The following is an 18,183-nucleotide window of genomic DNA, read 5'->3' as shown; positions in this document are numbered from 1 at the left end:
TAAGAAGATATCCAAATGTTGGCTGAAGCAGATCATTCTTTCTATAAAATCAAGACATCAGGAAGACACACCTGCCCTCAAAAACAGTGAATTTTGTTATAGATATTGGTCAGGCCCAGAAAGTTGAATCCCATATCGAGTCAAAAAGTTAAAGAGAATAATTCATATTACTATTGAAGAATATGCAAGGATGAGGAATCCATTTCTTTTTTAAGCTTCATGAATGCAATTTTACCTGCCATTGGTACTTTGGAATGGAAACAATGAAACTGAGTGGTAGCCAACTTAGTTTTTGGGCTGCTACCATTGCAGGGATTGTTTCTACTGCTGCTATAGAAAATCAACTAAAGCTATGTTTACTTAACTAGAAGGAGGTGTTCATGGAACAGGAGTAGAGGGGGAGAAAGCAGGAAATAGAGCTCACATAACCCACATAAATGCAGGTTACACTGAGCTAGACAATCAAACTGTCCATAAGAACTCTCCTCTCCTCCCCTAATTTAAGTGAAATAAAGAGCATCGTGAGCGTAGTTGGGTTTCCCTGGTGGTTCAGCAGTGAAGAATCTGCCTGCCAATGCAGGAGACACGTGTTCGATCCCTGGGTTGGGAAGATCCCCTGGAGAAGGAAATGGCAACCCATTCCAGTATTCTTACCTGGAGAATCCCATCAACAGAGGAGCCTGGCAGGCTACAGTCCATGGGGTCACAAGAGTTGGACACAACTTAGCAACTAGAAAGGCTCCCAAGGATGGAAAGAGTAATCTAATTCCTTCCATAACTTTAGAAGAAACACATACACATCTCCACAAGTTGGTTAAAATAATACATACTGGCAACCAAGGTCATAGGTAAACTGTCAAGTTCAACCACTGAGAACTTTATTGAGAAAGTATTTGTTACAAAGCCACAGTCGGTATCTCTGATTTTATCCCATTTCACTGAGTACCAGAACACTGCTCATTTTATCCAAGTAAATAATACATGGAAAAATCATCATTTCTATGACTGATAATCTCTCACAATAAGCAAACCACCTTAAGTCAGTTCAATAGCACTATTTTGAATATTGTTTATACAAATAAATGAACAATTAACAGTAGCCATGGCTGGACAGTTAACCATTACTTGCAGGCTTAGATTTAAACTTCTTTACAGTTTAAAACTTTAAGAAGTAGAATGACTTTGCTGACCCTAACTAACTGACCTTGTGAATTTTTCATCATGTTGTGCCTGCCCCGGCAATAAGTCTTTTAAATAGCAGTTTGCTTTAGCAGAGTGAAAATGTGGTTTTCTCTCCTTGTCTTCTGACTTATCTCTGGAGACATGCATTCAATTCTATTCTACACCTGTTCTTCAGAAGGACGTTCTTCAATGACGTACGTTTTTGTCTTCTTGCATGGTCATGGGAGAAAAACTGAGAAAGATAAAGCCGTAGAGATTTTTCTGGCAAACACACAAGATCTAATGATGTTTTCTTTTACAATCTATGGCTATAATTCATTAGTAGGTCTAACCCTTCGTCCAGCTAGCCTCTTTTGAATCTTCCTGTTTATATACAAGTTAATATGTTTAGAATGCTAAGGATTTCACTTCACCTAATCTTAGCTAAGGAACTACAACGAACATAAACAGGAAGACTGAAAAAAAATTAATTTATTAAGTAGACCCAGGTTAGATGTACCAATAAAGTAAGCCTCCAATCTGGAAAATACAGTGACTACCTTTTGTTCCAATCTGTATGTTCTTGTTTTTTCTTTATAGACTATTTTAAAACAGGGTATATAAATAAACAATTGTTAAACAGAGTAGGGTAGTGATTTCTTATGACTGTTTAAAAATGTAATAAAAAAAAGTTAAGTCTAAACATCATCTGACATTTAAAAAAGAAAACATTACTATAACTATAAAATTAAAATGTCTGGTCATCAGACTCTAACTCACTATGTTTATGCTAAACTTACATCAAATTCATATTAAAAATGATGAGAGCTTTGGAAAAGATAAGATCTTTTAGACAAGTCCATCACTTCACAGTTATCATCATTACTCATTTCTTATAATCTCTGATACAGTCCATGATGATGTACAAGTTCAAATAATATCTGATGTATTTTTGACAGCTGCAATCTACCAATCTTTCTAAATAACAAATTCCAGGAATCACAGTGTATGAGCAGAAAGTACTTACATCTGGAGGATATGAAAGATGACTTGTTTTCATAATGCTATTTCATGTTTTGATGAGATTATTTAAAAGCCATTATGAAATACTCATGATTATTGGAATATAAAAAGACACCCATGTTTAAATTCTCCTTAGCAATAGTTTCAGAACAGTAGTAGTATCTCAAAAAGTAGGTTTCTTTTTGTATTTTATTTGTCCAAATCATTTTGGCTTTTTAAATGCATGAATAGTGATGATATACCTCCAGCAAGAATTATTTTAACACTTGATAAATATAATGACACATAAAAAATAAAGATGAATCATAAATAGATTCCCAGGAGTAATGTGATAATTCCATATTCAGTTGTAGCATAGAAACTTAATTCATCTAAGTGAAGTTTAAAATTATTCAGTTGGTTTCCAAACATTATCCTGTCTTACATTAACTGAAGTAACTTGGTAAGAATTGATACTTCAATAAAATTAAGTCTCCTAATCCAAGTAAATCTGACGTATCTCTTTTATTTTCCTCAGTGAAGATTTACAATATAAGCTCCTTAAGTTTATTCTTAGTCATTCTATTTTTTGAATGGTTTTTTTCAACCCACAATATCTCCCATACATTGCTTGTATATTGAGGAGCTTTCCATTTTTCTTTATTGTCGTGTTAAACAGCCAACTTACCTTTTTATCTGTCTGTTATTTTGTTCCAGTTGATCTTTTTGGTTTTTCAAAAAAGAAAAACATTGATGCAAATATTGATAATTTTTTTCTTCTGGATCCATTTTTTAATAAGTTCCAATCATTAATACTTTGATTAGTAGTTATTAAATGACAGTGGTGATTAAAAAATAGTAGTTTTGATATTGATATTGGAGAAGGCAATGGCACCCCACTCCAGTACTCTTGCCTGGAAAATCCCATGGGCGGAGGAGCCTGGTAGGCTGCAGTCCATGGGGTCGCTGAGAGTCGGACACGACTGAGCGACTTCACTTTCACTTTTCACTTTCATGCATTGGAGAAGGAAATGGCAACCCACTCCAGTGTTCTTGCCTGGAGAATCCCAGGGACGGGGGAGCCTGGTAGGAGGCTGCCTATGGGGTCGCACAGAGTCGGACACGACTGAAGCGACTTAGCAGCAGCAGCAGTTTTGATATTTCACTGTTGGGTATATTTGGCTCTTATTTTAAGCTAAATATTCCATGCTATATTAAAAAAAAACTTATTTGTCATAATTTACTGAGACTTTTCATTCAAATTTGATGATGTTGAATTTAATTCAACATTTCATTCAATTTTTAAAATTGCCTATTGAGATAGTTGTTGCTTTTCTCATGTGACTTTTTAATGCAATGCCTTTTGTCATACTCTTCTAATATTCATCCTTGGGTTAATGGACTTTGGGCTACGCGGTTCATATAGTAACCAGTTTTTGTGCTATCTTCTCACTTTAAAGGAACTTTACACATCATTGAATTTACGAATTTCCAACTAAAGAAGCCAGAAATTCATTTCTTCTGCTTCCCTTACAAAGAGAAGTCTCAACATATAACCAAGGATCAGTCCATCAGATATACACTTGGAATAAGCAAATGTTAAAGCAAGTGCCATGAAGAAACTGGTATTGTGTAAGCTGCAACTTGGCAAGGATGGTTCTGGGAAGTCCGGTTTTAGGAAGCAGCAGTGGCCAGGCTCCCTCATCCTCTACAGCAGCACCTCAGCCCTGGATTCTGAGCCCAGCAGCAGAAGCCGAGAATCTGCCCTGGAGCAGACTCAAGCCTGGGTGTGAGCATCGGTCCTGGCTACAGAGCTCCTGCCCCAGTCAGACTCTGTAAGCTACATTTAGCCATTTTATCTCTGCTAAAGCTGGAATACCTTCTGTTCCAACTAAGATCTCTCGCTGATTGAATTAATTTGCTGAGTGCTTCAGTTTGCTTACTTTTTATTCAGAATTTTTTACACAGTATTGATGAGAAAAATTGGTTTGTGATTTTCTTGGCTGAGGGGAAATAGCGTGGAGGATCTATTTTTTAAATATTGTTATTTAACTTTGGTAAAATGAACTGATTCATGACTTGCGTAAAATTTAAGATATTTACCTTTTTTCCCACCTGGAACAAATTAAATAGCTTGTGAATTATCTATTCCTTAAATATTTGACAGAAATTCCCTTATGTACATTTGTTTCATTCTTGTACCATAGATAAAGGAGTATTTAGGTTTTTAAAATTTCTTCTTGAAGCAGTTTAGGTAATTTAATTTTTTCTTTTCAAAAGTAATTATTTCATTCACATTTTTATATTAACAAAAAAATCTCAATTTTTAATCTCTATATCTGATTATATCTATTACAGAGCATTCATTAACCCACCTCATTCCTTTTAACTATGTTTTCTGGACTTTTTCTATTTTATTTTCCTTTCACATTTTAAAATTGAGGTTCCAATAACCAGTGTAATGGAGGAGAGTAGCAATTACAATAATGTCACCCTCTTGCAAAATTGCTTGTCATATACATGTTAGTTTTTTATTTCAAAAGAGCTACCACAACAAGGTTATATATTACCTTGTTATATATATACCATGTATATATATATATATATATATATAGTAATTTTATAAACAAAAAAAGCCTCAGAGAGACTGAAACTTGCCAAGGTAACTTAGGTCCATTTCTTATGCAGACCCTTCTCACTTCTCATTTTCACATGAAGATTAAAATAGTATCCTTGAGCTACTAATATTGGTATTTCTACATGACACTGTTATAATGCCTTCTTATTTGGATCTCATTTAATGAAAAAAAAAAACACTATGAGCGTACAATTATTCTTCCCATAATTTAAACACTGAGGATAGTTAATTAATCAAAGGCAAGGGAAGTCTGGAGCTGAGGCCTCACTGATCGTCCAGGTAATGGAAAGAGGTAACACTTCAGGTCTCCTTCAGCAGAAAACAAGCCCAGAATTAATGTTTAAGTCAGCTATCCATGGAGAAGACAAGAGAGAGAAAGAGGGGAGGGAGGAAGGAAGAACAGAGGGAAGGAGGGAAGAACAGAGATTGTATTCATAACAATCTATTTCAAGCAACATAGCAGTTCTTTGTTAAAGAGAAAAGCTTGCTTAAAATGGCTAAACAGACTTTACTCCAGACTACTGCATTAAGGGCCAAGACTTGCAATAGGGAAGAGAGATTGAACGCAGCTCCACTGAACATAAGACAGGAGAGTTCAAAATTAGAGAGGGTGGAGACTGATGAGTCATCTGTGTTTGCTAACTGATGCTTATTAAAGTTAGACGCCTCCCCTCAGAGACAGAGAGATTGGGCCCCATGATTCTCCATGATTAAACTGCAAAAAGAGATGGCTCCTAGGTTCTAGAGGAAGACTTTCCTGGATTGTAGAAAATTTATATTTCAACCGGGCAGAGAAAAGAATTTACAGCTGCAAATTTTCTAATATAAATTACTCTAAGAAAATGAAGTCAGAGGCCTTCAAACCTGTCTAAAACTTACTCAAGCTGAGAGGAACACGAAGGCTGTGCTGGTCATCTTTGTCTTCCTAAATCACATACACTGGCCCCAAATCTCATCTACCTGGCTGTCAAGAAATTGTCACATGTGCATGGGGAGAGGGCCTCCCTCACCTCAGGGTTCTGTAAGAATCTCAGATGTTTAACACAATTGAGGACATGTCTTCTAGTTTGACAGAAGACATGGGCCTCTGTCTTCAGTCATACTAGATACCACAGACATGCCCACTGGCCAAGGTCTCATGGTCACTCCCTCCAAGGCTCAGAGCTCCCTGACCAGGACCACAGCTGTTGACAATCTCCACATTGCAATCTCACCATCCTTCAGGATCTGCCCTATGATCCATAACCTCTCACAGCAAAAAAAAAAAAAGTCCAAGTATCAGCAGAACCCTGAGTTTCCCTGATAGCTCAGTTGGTAAAGAATCTGCCTGCAATGCAGGAGACCCCAGTTTGATATCTGGGTCGGGAAGATCCGCTGGAGAAGGGATAGGCTACATAGAATACTACAGTATTCTTGGGCTTCCCTTGTGGCTCAGCTGGTAAAGAATCTGCCTGTAATGTGGGAGACCTGGGTTTGATCCCTAGGCTGGGAAGATCCCCTGGAGAAGGGAACAGCTACCCACTCCAGTATTCTGGCCTGGAGAATTCCATGGACTTTACAGTCCATGGGGTCGCAAAGAGTCAGACATGACTGAGCGATTTTCACTTTTTCACTTTCATCAGCAGAATCTACAAAGAACACTTTCTCTCTGAAGAGTAGCCTTCTGCCTTTCTCAGTCCCAGTTTCCCCAAAAGCAAAAGCTTTACATGGAGATTATTTTCTGAATATTTGCCAACTGTTGCTTTTAGTCCAGTCAACACAAAAATCCTAACTGAGAATCTTGGAGCACAACATGTGGCCACCTTCATAATACACAACAAAGATAGTTCTTTACATTTCCTCCAGATCCCTATGGCAGAGAATAAAACAAAATAACAGAGTATCCTGCCATATACATGTGTGACTTTATTCAGAAATAAAATCTTGAAAATTAAACACCCAAAGATTAACCATGTTGCCTTTTTCCAACTTGATAGTAAATTAATGGCTACTATTTTAAAATTTAAAAATTCATATTCCTTTCACATTATAATTTTTTCTGTATTTTCTATGACAGCCAATAAAATATCATGGATTTCTTTTGAAAGAAGTAACAAAAGTTAAAGAAATCATTAAACAAAGTGGAAAAAAGCTTCATATCAATAATTTCTGCACTCAGAAGATATATTTTTTTAGGTGAAAATTCAAAGTGATGAGCTTATATACAATTGAGGCATAGTAATCCACATTTTCACCCTAACAGTCTTACCTCCAGTTGCCTTCAGGGAAATCAATGGTGTAAAGTCATATATATTGACAGAAACTTAAGCAGGCACTGGGACATTCTAGGATGCAAGGTCTATACTAATAACCTTGTGTGTATTCCTGACAACACAGTATCTGTTTTAAACATGCTTCCACCTTCCACTGCCCACACTATAACCAGCTGCCACTGCAGCCTCATCTACTGAAATAATCCTGTAGATATTAGTCCAGAGGCTATGTCTTCTCTTTAAAATTTGGCTTCACAGGGCATCCAAAGCCAGGGCTCTGTAACAACCTGGAGGGATAGGTTGGAGAGGGAGGTGGGAGGGGGCTTCAGGATGGGGAGAGGGGGGACACGTGTATACCTATGGCCAATTCATGCTGATGGCAAAACCATCACAATATTGTAAAGTCATTATCTTCCAATTAAAATAAATAAATACATTTAAAAATAAAATAAAATTGTGCTTCAAATAGTGAAGAAAGCTCTGGGGAATTTGTCAGATAAAAATGCTTCCACTGAGAAGAGGACAAAGTTAACCATGTTGCCAAGACCTTTCTTATTTTTATATTTTCATTGTTTCATCCTTTTTCTTTCTTCCCAGAGACTTGCCCGTGTTCCTACAACAAATCTTTCAATTAACTGAAAGTCAGTCCTGTCTAGATTGGATAACATTAATGCTTTTTTTTTTTTTAAATCTAAGAATTGATGCTTCCAAACTGTGGTGTTGGAGAAGGCTCTTGAAAGTCCCTTGGACTGCAAGATCAAACCAGTCAATCCTAAAGGAAACCAATCCTGAATATTCATTGGAAGGACTGATGCTGAAGTTGATGCTCCAATACTTTGGCCACCTGATAAGAAGAGCTGACTCATTAGAAAAGACCCTGATGCTGGGAAAGATTGAAGCCAGGAGGAGAAGGGGACAACAGAGGATGAAATGGTTGGATGGCATCACTGACTCAATGGACATGAGTCTGAGCAAGCTCCAGGAGTTGGTGATATACACGGACTACAGTGCTGCAGTCCACTAAGCAACTGAAAAACAACAACACTTCTTTTTATCTCCTCCTAGTTTTATAGATCGCAGAAGGCAATAGCAACCCACTCCAGTACTCTTGCCTGGAGAACCCCATGGATGGAGGAGCCTGGTAGGCTACAGTCCATGGGGTCACTAAGAGTCGGACACGACTGACGTGACTTAGCAGCAGTCTTATAGATACATTAGTCTAAATTTCAGCCAAAATGGTGCCGTTTTTACAATCTTATTCCTGAAATCAGTGATGAAAGAAAGTACCTTTAAAATAACAAGTGGTTATTTAAATGGTTACTTTTTATTAAGAATAGAGAAATATGTACTTGGAAAACTGATTCCAAAATTGAATTTAGTTACCCGGATCACATGTATTTAGTGAATCTCCTGTAAAGCCCATATATCAAAAAATAAATAAAATGATAGACATGGAGGATGGATAGATGGATAGACAGATAGACACTGGACTATTTTCCAACAACCTTAGAATTGTTCAGTTATTTTCCAAAATAGCAATTTCTCCACCTAAATGTTATCAAATTCTTCCTTACTATTTTCCTTTTTTTCTCCTCTCCTGACTGCCAAATTTAAACTTCCAAATTTCAAATATACATTTCACACAGTCTTAAGTCCATGAGCTACAGAGTGAAATAAGGATAAGGGATACCGCACACTTGATGGTAGATATTCTCAAGAGCATAGCACGGACTCCTGAGAAATCCTGCACTAAGCAAGTCTGTTTAGGTACATTTAGTCAGCATGACCTTGGAGCTCTCTTCTGGTGGATATTTTGAGAAAGATGGCTCTTTTCTACCTAACTTAGGTTTGCAGAGATTCACTTCTTTGGAGTAGAGAAGCCAGAAATCAACCAAAGCTGTCTTATTTAAAAAGAAAACAACATTAAATACATTAGCACAGGTGTGGACACATTTTTTTTTCTTTCTCCATGATTATTTGTTACTGTTTTTATAAAGTAATACATGCTCACTGTAAAACAATTCAACTCATACACTGCAACTAAGGATTCCTGATTAAATTCCCTCCACTGAATACCTTCAGATAAAATCTGATCTAATCACGTCCATTTGGATCCTGGTCCCACCCTCTTCCAAACAGCAGTGTGAGCCAGACAGGGTGTGTGTGCTTTCCTGAAACCAAATAGCAAGGGAGGCAGAGCTCAGGGGCAACACAGCACACCCAGGCACACCCCTGCAGCAGGTGAGGGCTAAACACAGAGATGCAAAAGGCAGACAGAGGAACTAACTAATGAAAAACAAAATCCTGATCACTTTGATTCAAACTGAACAAAGGAGCTTCAGTAATCCAGCAGGGTAGGAAAGTCATTAGAGGGGCAAATTTCTTAAATATATATATATATTTTTTTTCATCTTAAGCAATACCTTTATTTGATGATGATAATATTAATAACAAGAGCCTTTTATAATTTAAGTTTTATTAAAGCAATATATGTATTTTTTAATCAAGCAGTATAAAAAGATCTTAAAATAAAAAGCAACAGTCTCACGTCCCACCCCTACCCACTCAACCCCACATACCACTTCCTATTTCTGCTTTCTGCTTGTTTTTACTACTTGTCATGGTTCCCTATACCACTTATAGCTTAGAGCATAACTTTTTGATGGAAACGTTTAAGTCATTATCTATTTCTGCTCTAAGAGAATTTTAATTTAATTCTATTAGTTACCTCTGAATCTGTTAATAGTTATCTTTAAATATTTTTTTATTCTATTACCTTAAACATTGATAGTATTTTGTTGTGTTATCATTATTTTTTACATCTTTCCTATTTTGCCCATAGGCTGGTTCTAAACACTGGACATAAATTAACTGATATTATCCCTGGTAGGGGATTTTGCTTCTAGCTAACATGCATTCCCAATCTGTTCTAAATCTGCCTGCTATTGCAGGGGTGGGACACCTCAAGCCACATTCCCCTGATGCCCCCTTGCCAAGAGGGTTCTAGAATCAGTTTGGAGTGGTTGAGTGAGATACACTGAGAGAAATGCTGGAAGGCAGAAAGGGAGAGAAAGCCCTATTTTTCTGGCAGAGGTGGTGGCTGGCATTAACAGGAGTTTGCAGCAGCCAACTAGGTGCCATGGTCCCTGTTCCCTGCCAGTCCCCTGGGGACTGGCAGAGTTTCTATTAACTTCTGTGATGATTCTCCACAGCTCTCTCCCCTCTTGGGGCAGCTGCAGCTTCCAGACATTTTGATCCCACTTCTCAAGGTGGAACCAAAGATTCTACAGTGGTGGCTTAATTTTCACTCCTCCTGTCCTTTCAATGATTATCAAGCATCACACTCCCTGCCTTAAACTCCATTCTTCTTAAAAGACTTTAGTATTTTTCCCACAGTGAAATCTGACTGGTACGTGTTTCTGTATATTTAATTCACAGAAGAACCAAGTAACGTGTTAAGAGTACGGTTACTTCTCTCCACAGGTCAATGTCATCACCTCTATACCACTCAAAAGAGAATACTCTCTTCTTCACTTCACTTGCTGCGTATCACACCCTACTTATGTTTGCTGCACACGTGAGCCATGGTTTTGTTTATCCTGCAACTGGCCTATTTTCTTGAAGAAAATAGCATATGCTTTTGTCACCATGTCAATATCATCTAGCATCTAAATCATGTTTGTTTCCATTTTCTTCTTTAATATAATACGATCCACTCAGTATAATTATTGTTCTCCGGGCTTGCTAATACAGCTACGATCCTACAACTAACTCACACCAATCGGTGCCACTGTTTATCACACCTCTTCCAATTCTCCCTCTTCCTTTTCTTTTCCTTTTTTTCTTTAGTATATTTTTTGAGCAACTTTGTACAAATAAAGGTGCCTGGAAACCACATTTTCTAGGTCCTTGTGTTTTGGAGACATTTTAGTTTTCTTTATATGTCATTAATGGTTTGGCTGAACATAAAATTCTAGGTTCAGAGTATTTTTTTTCTCAAATGTTTTATGGCATTCTGTGTTGTTTTCTGGTGTCTGTGATTTCTAGGCGGTTCTGATGCTTCCTAACATATGTAAGCATTTTCCCCCAAATCTCCAGAAGAATTTAAGACCTCTTTCTCCTTAGTAAACAAAATGTCACAGTGTGAATCCAAGTGTCTTCACTGATTCAAGCCATCTCTAGCCCCTTTACTCTGAAGACTCAGTTATTTCTTTAGTTGTGGGAAATCACTCTCATATTTCTTTGAAAATACCCACCCCACACTTTTCTTTGTTCCCCATTTCTGGATCTCCTCTGTTAAAACAAACAGATTGATTTTTTCTGTTTTATCTGTTTTTCCAAATTCCTTTATTTTTGTCACTGCTTTATTTTCTAGGCCATTTCCTTGGTGTTATCTTCAAACTGTTGTTTGGAAGATTTTTCTTCACTCAAGACATGTTGAATTTCTAAAACTTTTTTTTTTTTTTGCTTGTTTTTCTAGTTTTTCATGGGTTCTTAATTGTGTTGGTGTTCCATTATCCTCTGTAATCAAATTATCAGTTTCTATTAGAAGCTATTCAATTTCTTTTTCTTGGTTTTTCTCTTTCATGCTGTTGGTATTCTTCATATATTTTGGATGTTTTTCAAATTTGAGAATGAGGACCTGGGTTGTGCATTCCAAGTAGCTGGTAAGAATCCTCTGCCTGAGATGTGTTGACTTCCTTCACTGGGAGTATAAATATATGCATTTCTATTTAACCCTAGTTCTTATCAGTGTGTAGGGATGTCTTGGGACTGTCTGGCTTTGCCTGGGTCCTCAGATGAGGGATCAAGCTGTATGTAAGGAAGTCTTTTCAAACACCAGAATGGAAAGGGTTTCAATCTGGGACAGAGATACTCACCTGGGAAACTTTCATCTTAGAATAGAACTCCACATTTTTTGCCTGCTCTGAACACAGTGACAGCAACAGAGGAAGGCAAGGGACACAGGAAGCAAACAGATATAGACAAAATTAAGCTCTAGCTAGTATGAATGTCTAGAGGGAGTTTGGGTCAGAGAGAACACCACAGTCAAAAAACCTCAGACATCCTCGATAGATATAGATGAGAAATTACGTGAAAAGAAAGGGGTACCCCAATGCAACAAAATGCAAGGAAGTGCTCAACAATTTCAATATTCAATAAATAATAAGCGAGCAGCCCCACTACACTTAGCCGTGTTCAACTGTCATCTATTCTTTAACCTGATTGGTTCACTTGACTGTAGGCAAATAATTCTTCTTACTCCTGTCTTCACCTATCAAAATAAAGAGTTTTCTTCCTGTTTTCTGTCTGTCAGAAAATACAGCACGGCTAAACGTAGCCTAGACATGTCCTCACCTGCCAGCTTGACCCTGGCAACTGGGAGAGGCAGAACCTTGACATGGTTGAGATTTACATCACCACAGCCTTCAAAAATTGAGCTCAACAAGGAAGTTGGAAAAATCAGAGCCAGCCCAGGGAACATTCTTGATTCTGATCATGTCATGTGTACTTCCAATTACATGCATTATTGGTACTTTATGTAATTATTTTCATGGCATGTAAATGTGTAACAATTTTTATAAATGCTTTCATATGCAGGAGGTCTCCATATTATATTTTTATTATAAATATATGTTTATATTGTTTTGCTGACTCCTTAGTCCCTGGAAAACTGAATGGATATTTTTTAACTAAAAGTTTTTTTCCTAAGTCAAAGGACAAAGTATGGTCTGTGACTCAAACCACCAGGGATGCCTAGTAACAAAGCAGTCTACAGGGAAGATATTCCAAACCCCACACTATTAAAAATGAACTTCCAGGTATTTGCATTTAAACATGTTTCCCCATGGTGATACACTGGTTTTTGGATCTTCATGTGCACAATTAAGTACTGCTGCTGCTGCTGCTGCTGCTAATCACTTCAGTCGTGTCTGACTCTGTGCGACCCTACAGATGGCAGCCCACCAGCTTCCCCCGTCTCTGGGATTCTCCAGGCAAGAACACTGGAGTGGGTTGCCATTTCCTTCTCCAATACATCAAAGTGAAAAGTGAAAGTGAAGTCGCTCAGTCGTGTCCGACTCTTCGCGACGCCTTGCAGCCTACCAGGTTCCTCCGTCCATGGGATTTTCCAGGCAAGAGTACTGGAGTGGGGTACCATCGCCTTCTCTGATTAAATACTGCAGGTGATGCAAAAGAAAACTGTCCTGGAGCACCCCACGTGCTGCACGGACTGAACACTGGCAGGAAGAGCCCACAATCCCTTAATGTCAATGCAGAAGGAGTGGCAGTAACAGCTGGACAACCTCCTGACTCCAGTGCCCTCAGGCATTTGAAGTCAAGATCCCAGTGTGGAAATGTAAACTTCAAGAAGCCCATCGGGACTGAGTGAGTGTTGGATCCAGGTTTTGTTTAAGATGAGCCTGGACAGCAAGGAGAAAAACCATCGGTCAGTATTAGTGTTGCCAAGTTCCTAGTTAGGAGGCCATAGTTCCGCTTTAATACTTCACCTTAGTATAAACTACACACACACCAAGTAAAATCCATTCCTTGCCGCTTGCCAAGTGAGCTGGCATGTTACATTTTCCAAGAGGACATGGGTAGTTCAGGACTGCAAGACTGTGTGTGTGTATATAATTGTCTGCATATATACATGTATATATATACACATATGGAGAGAGATTGAGAGAATTAATTAGCTATATGTGTGCTCAGCCACATCCGACTCTTTGCAGACCCACAGACTATAGCCTGCCAGGCTCCTCTGTCCATGAGATTTCCCAGGCAAGAATACTGGAGTGGGTTGCCACTTGCTACTCCAGGGGATCCTCCCAACTCAGGGACTGAACCCGCACCTCTTCTGTCTCCAGCGCTGGCAGGTGGATTCTTTACCACTATTGCCATCTGTGAAGCCCCAATTAACTACATACCAGGGTGGACAAATACTCCAGAGGATAGCAAACATCTGCATTTTTTGTTTATATGACCATGTTGATATATATTGATTTTCTTCCTTAAAGAGTAGAAAAGAGTTTTGTTTTAAGACCTTATGGCTGCTGAAATGTAAACATGCATGAATAGCAAGAAGCCCCCTAAAGGTGTAGTCCAAAAAGTATCAGCAAAAAGTGGTAGGTTGTTTTAAGGTAGAACCTAATGAAAGTGAGTGAGCATTTTAGTGTCCCAACAATATTATATATAAATAACTGGTCTTTTGAAAGCATTAGACTTCCTAGTTAACAAGTGTGGATTCTAATGAAACAAAAAAGATTGTTTTGTGTTTTTTTTTTCAAATTTTAATAAAGTATGAGTCATGAACATGATGGATAGGGGAAGAGAGGAACTGCGCTTAGGAGGAGAAACCAGAAGGAAAGAGGAAGCTGAAAGTCAAAAAGAGAAGCAGCTGGAGAGGAATGGAAAGCACGGGAAGAGGCAGCAGAAGAGAAGAAGTAGCTGTGCCGACCCCCGAGCCCACAGTCGTTCCCCTAAGAGGCAGACACACACACCCCAGCTGAGGCACAGGTGTGCTAAGGTCCAGACGCTGAAAAGTACATCCATCTCTGTGCCTTTCCCCCACATCACCAGGAACAGTCACTATTTGCCCTTTTGGTTTAAGATCCGAGAAAAATGGCACCATGAAAACGTCTACGAGTTTTGACAATGTTTTCTGACTCCGATAAAAACCTGCAAGAGCCCCCACGTAGAAGATCGGAAGTGTTCTTTGGTGTTGCTGTTCAACCTTATGGTTGGCAGATCAAAGCAAACAGAGCCGAGGCTTTCTTTGCTCGGACAGTTGGGACACTTATTCCGATCTCCTCACACTGGTTCCCGAAGTTGAGAAGCAAGAAAAAGGCAACACAAGAACAGAAACAAGGGTGTAGAAAGTTCCACGGCTCCCCGTCCTGAGGCGTCGTTGCTCATCTGGCCTCATCACTGACTTTGCAATATTCTAATACACACGTAAATTCTAATCTAATTTACTTGCTTTTTTTGTTTTGCCATCCTTCTAAGGTAGAAGTCATACCGCCTTTTTTTTCCCTTCACTTGTGCACACAGAGAAACCAACTCATCCAGCCCTTTTTGAGAAATACAAGGCATATTCCTCCTGAGACAAATAAAGAAGAAATGAATTCTCTATTTTTAGCTTATTTCCAAAATAAATCAGAGTACTATAGAGCAGAAAAAAAAAGAAAGTCATATCAAACAAAAATTAACTCACAACAGATCTTGTGCTACCTTTTCCTATCAATGTAGATCACTATCTCCCCCTGGACAACCTTCACAAACTAATGACATTACTAAAACTTGTGTTTACCCAGCTCTGCCCTGGGAACAACACAGGAAAATATCCTCCCATTAGTCAGAGCAAGGCAGCTGCAGAGAATACCCAGAGAATACCCTTCTGCCTAAAAACAAGCATGGCCACCCTGAACTGTTTAAAGCACGTTGCACTGAGTAGTACTACTTAAATACAAAAGACATTATATTCTTCATTCTGTTTCAAGCATATATAATCATAACCAGGACCTCCCCAGTAGCTCAGATGGTAGAGAATCTGCCCGCAGGCAGGAGACCCGGATTCAATCCCTGGGTCAGGAAGCTCCCCTGGAGAAGGGAATGGCAACCCACTCCAGTATTCTTCCCTGGAAAACCCCATGGACAGAGGAGCTTGGCAGGCTACAGTCCATGGGGTCCCAAAGAGGCGGACACGACTGAGTAACTAACACACACAGTCATAACCAACTTAAAAACTCAGAAAATACTTAACATCTCCAATGTTAAATTCAATTAAAGTAAATTAAAGAAGAAACCTAAAGCATTTGCCATCCCAATCTGTACCTTAAAAAATGTTAATACAATAATTTAAATTTTAAATATACATGTATATTGGACATGAGTTTGAGCAAGCTCCTAGAGCTGCTGATAGACAAGGAAACCCGGCATGCTGCAGTCCACTGAGTCGCAAAGAGTCGGACATGAGTTCGCAACTGAACAATACACAGTATACAACATTTTAGAAAATGTTTTAATTTTATGTAAAATATATTTGCTTCTGTCATATCAATGGGTAGTTTTTATTATTATTCTAAATCCTATCCATGGCACATTCTGAAAGTAATGTTAAAATCAGAACACAATAACTGTTTAATATTGAGATTCCTAAATGAATTGAAGGGTTTGGGGGAAAAAGAAAGATAAACTCCAAAAACTTTCTTCTGTCTCATGCATCCACTTTAATAAGGGTGTCAATATTATATCTGTAGCTAAGGGTTCAGTGGAGAATGGCTGAATTATTGTCTTATGATATTTCATTCTAGTATCAGTAAAATGGGCTATGTCAGTCAGATCAAGACCTTCACGAAAAAAGAAAGGATGGGATTTGGAAAAAAAATACTTCAAATAAGGAAGGTAGAAGTAAACTCCTGTTTAGGATGACAAGAGAGGGCTTGGAATAAAGGTGAGAGCACTGGGTAATAAGAAATTACTGGAAAGAAGTTTCTGGAACACCATCAGCTCTGTGGGACAGTGAGAATAGAGAGGAAAACCAGGCTGGGAAAGACTATCTCAAAGAGCAGATGGGGAATTAACAAGTAAGATTCCAAACTAGCCTGGACAGTCAAAATGCTACACACAGCCAACGTAGGAAAAGCATTCATTCTCTAAGGAATTTAAAGAGCAGATGAGGAAAGTAGTACCACCTCATTTATAAAAAGGTCCAGAATTGGTGGAATCAGAAGGCAGAACACAAACATGAAATGCTGGTAACTCAGGTTGGCACCCTTTGGCCCAGAGCATTGGTGAACTTCTACCTTTTCTGAATGTACAGCATAGACTTTTTCTGCCCACTCTTAACCCCTTGCATGTTCATCTTGAAGCGTTTAACTCTTTGGACCAGCATCTAAACTTCCACCAACAGACTTGTACGTTCGGGGGGCTTCTATGGTCTTCTATTTCTGGACTACCAGCCTTTATGACAGAGGGAAGTCGTATGTGTTTGGTGTTAGTGGTATCCTTAAAATGAATAATGAAAAACATTATATGTTACTTATAAGGAAATCTTTAGAATTAAATGTTTGATATTCAGTAGATGTCCAATGACTGAACTTACTACTTTGACTGAATCTAGTTGAGAGATTTAAAAAACTAAGTGGGAGAGAGACAAAGGACATAGGTATGTGCACCACATCAAATTCTTGGTAAAGTTAAGGTGATGGGATCATGATATGGCAAGTACTATATACACAGTGTCATCTTCTCATCCAAGTGCATTAAAAAAAGTGAGAGAGGGAATGTCTGTGTACACATACCGGGCTGAAAAGGAATTTGAGAAAATAAAATTTAGGTGATAGGACTTTAAAAATATAGTTCTTTTAAAAACTGATTTGGCCACAAAACATCTCAATTACTACCAGTAGACAAAAGGGTAATCATCACTAATGTATTTATTGCTAAGACTTCCTGTGTGTATGATTCTGGCAAAGTCTCAAAATCCTTTTTCCACATTTTTAAATTCATTCCTTTACCAGACATTTTCAGAGCACTTTTTCCTGGGCACTGTGATTCATGTCAGGTAGCTACATATAAGCAAGGCAGACACAATTCCTGCTTACTTGTTAGAGAGAGAGACAGATGATGGTAATGAATTCTCACTGATTCACTGATGCCCCAGCTATTCACTAAGTCCCTAAGAATCACCTCTACTAGATCCTTGAAACATAGCAGTGAACAGAACAAACTCCTTTCATGGAACTTAAACTCTACAGAAAGAGATAACATCAATAAAATGTTATAAATATGTGTAATGTTTTAAAATGCTATGAAAATAAATAGGGCAATGGGACAGCAAAGGGGATCCTGGGAGGGTGTGGCATGAATTTATGTAGGATGGTCAGGGAAGCCCTCCCTGAAGGAAGGAAAAGAGGAAAAGCCCCGTCAGCAGGGCAAGAATATTCCAGAGACGGTGAGTGTGAGAGCACTAACGATGAAGGACAGGTATTAACTGACAGGCCTTGTTATATCCCAGGCGGTGATCTACACACTTCCCATGGATTAACATTTTTAGGCTTCACAACAACCCTATGAGGTAAATATCACACCCACTTCACAGATGAGGAAACTGAGGTGTAGTGAAGT

The 18,183-nt window shown here is 38.4% G+C and overlaps 1 protein-coding gene across 16 annotated transcripts in view; it reads right to left on the bottom strand.

Moving 5' to 3' along the window:
- AHR (aryl hydrocarbon receptor) overlaps window positions 1–18,183 on the bottom strand; it is a 513,500-nt gene that overhangs the window by 427,220 nt on the left and 68,097 nt on the right. The window contains exon 7 of one of the 16 annotated variants that reach the window (XR_008717679.1): window positions 12,682–13,475. The exons of 14 other annotated variants lie outside the window; for them this stretch is intronic. The gene's annotated coding sequence lies outside the window, so the exon portion shown is untranslated. Of the gene's footprint in view, window positions 1–12,681; window positions 13,476–18,183 lie in introns of those variants that run through there. One more of the 16 variants, XR_008717680.1, reaches the window with a different exon arrangement.

The sequence above is a fragment of the Bubalus kerabau genome, chromosome 8 (genome assembly GCF_029407905.1).
Source record: "Bubalus kerabau isolate K-KA32 ecotype Philippines breed swamp buffalo chromosome 8, PCC_UOA_SB_1v2, whole genome shotgun sequence".
Lineage (NCBI taxonomy): Eukaryota > Metazoa > Chordata > Mammalia > Artiodactyla > Bovidae > Bubalus > Bubalus kerabau.
Note: the sequence above shows the minus strand (reverse complement) of the source record. Positions and strands in the feature narration are given on the sequence as shown.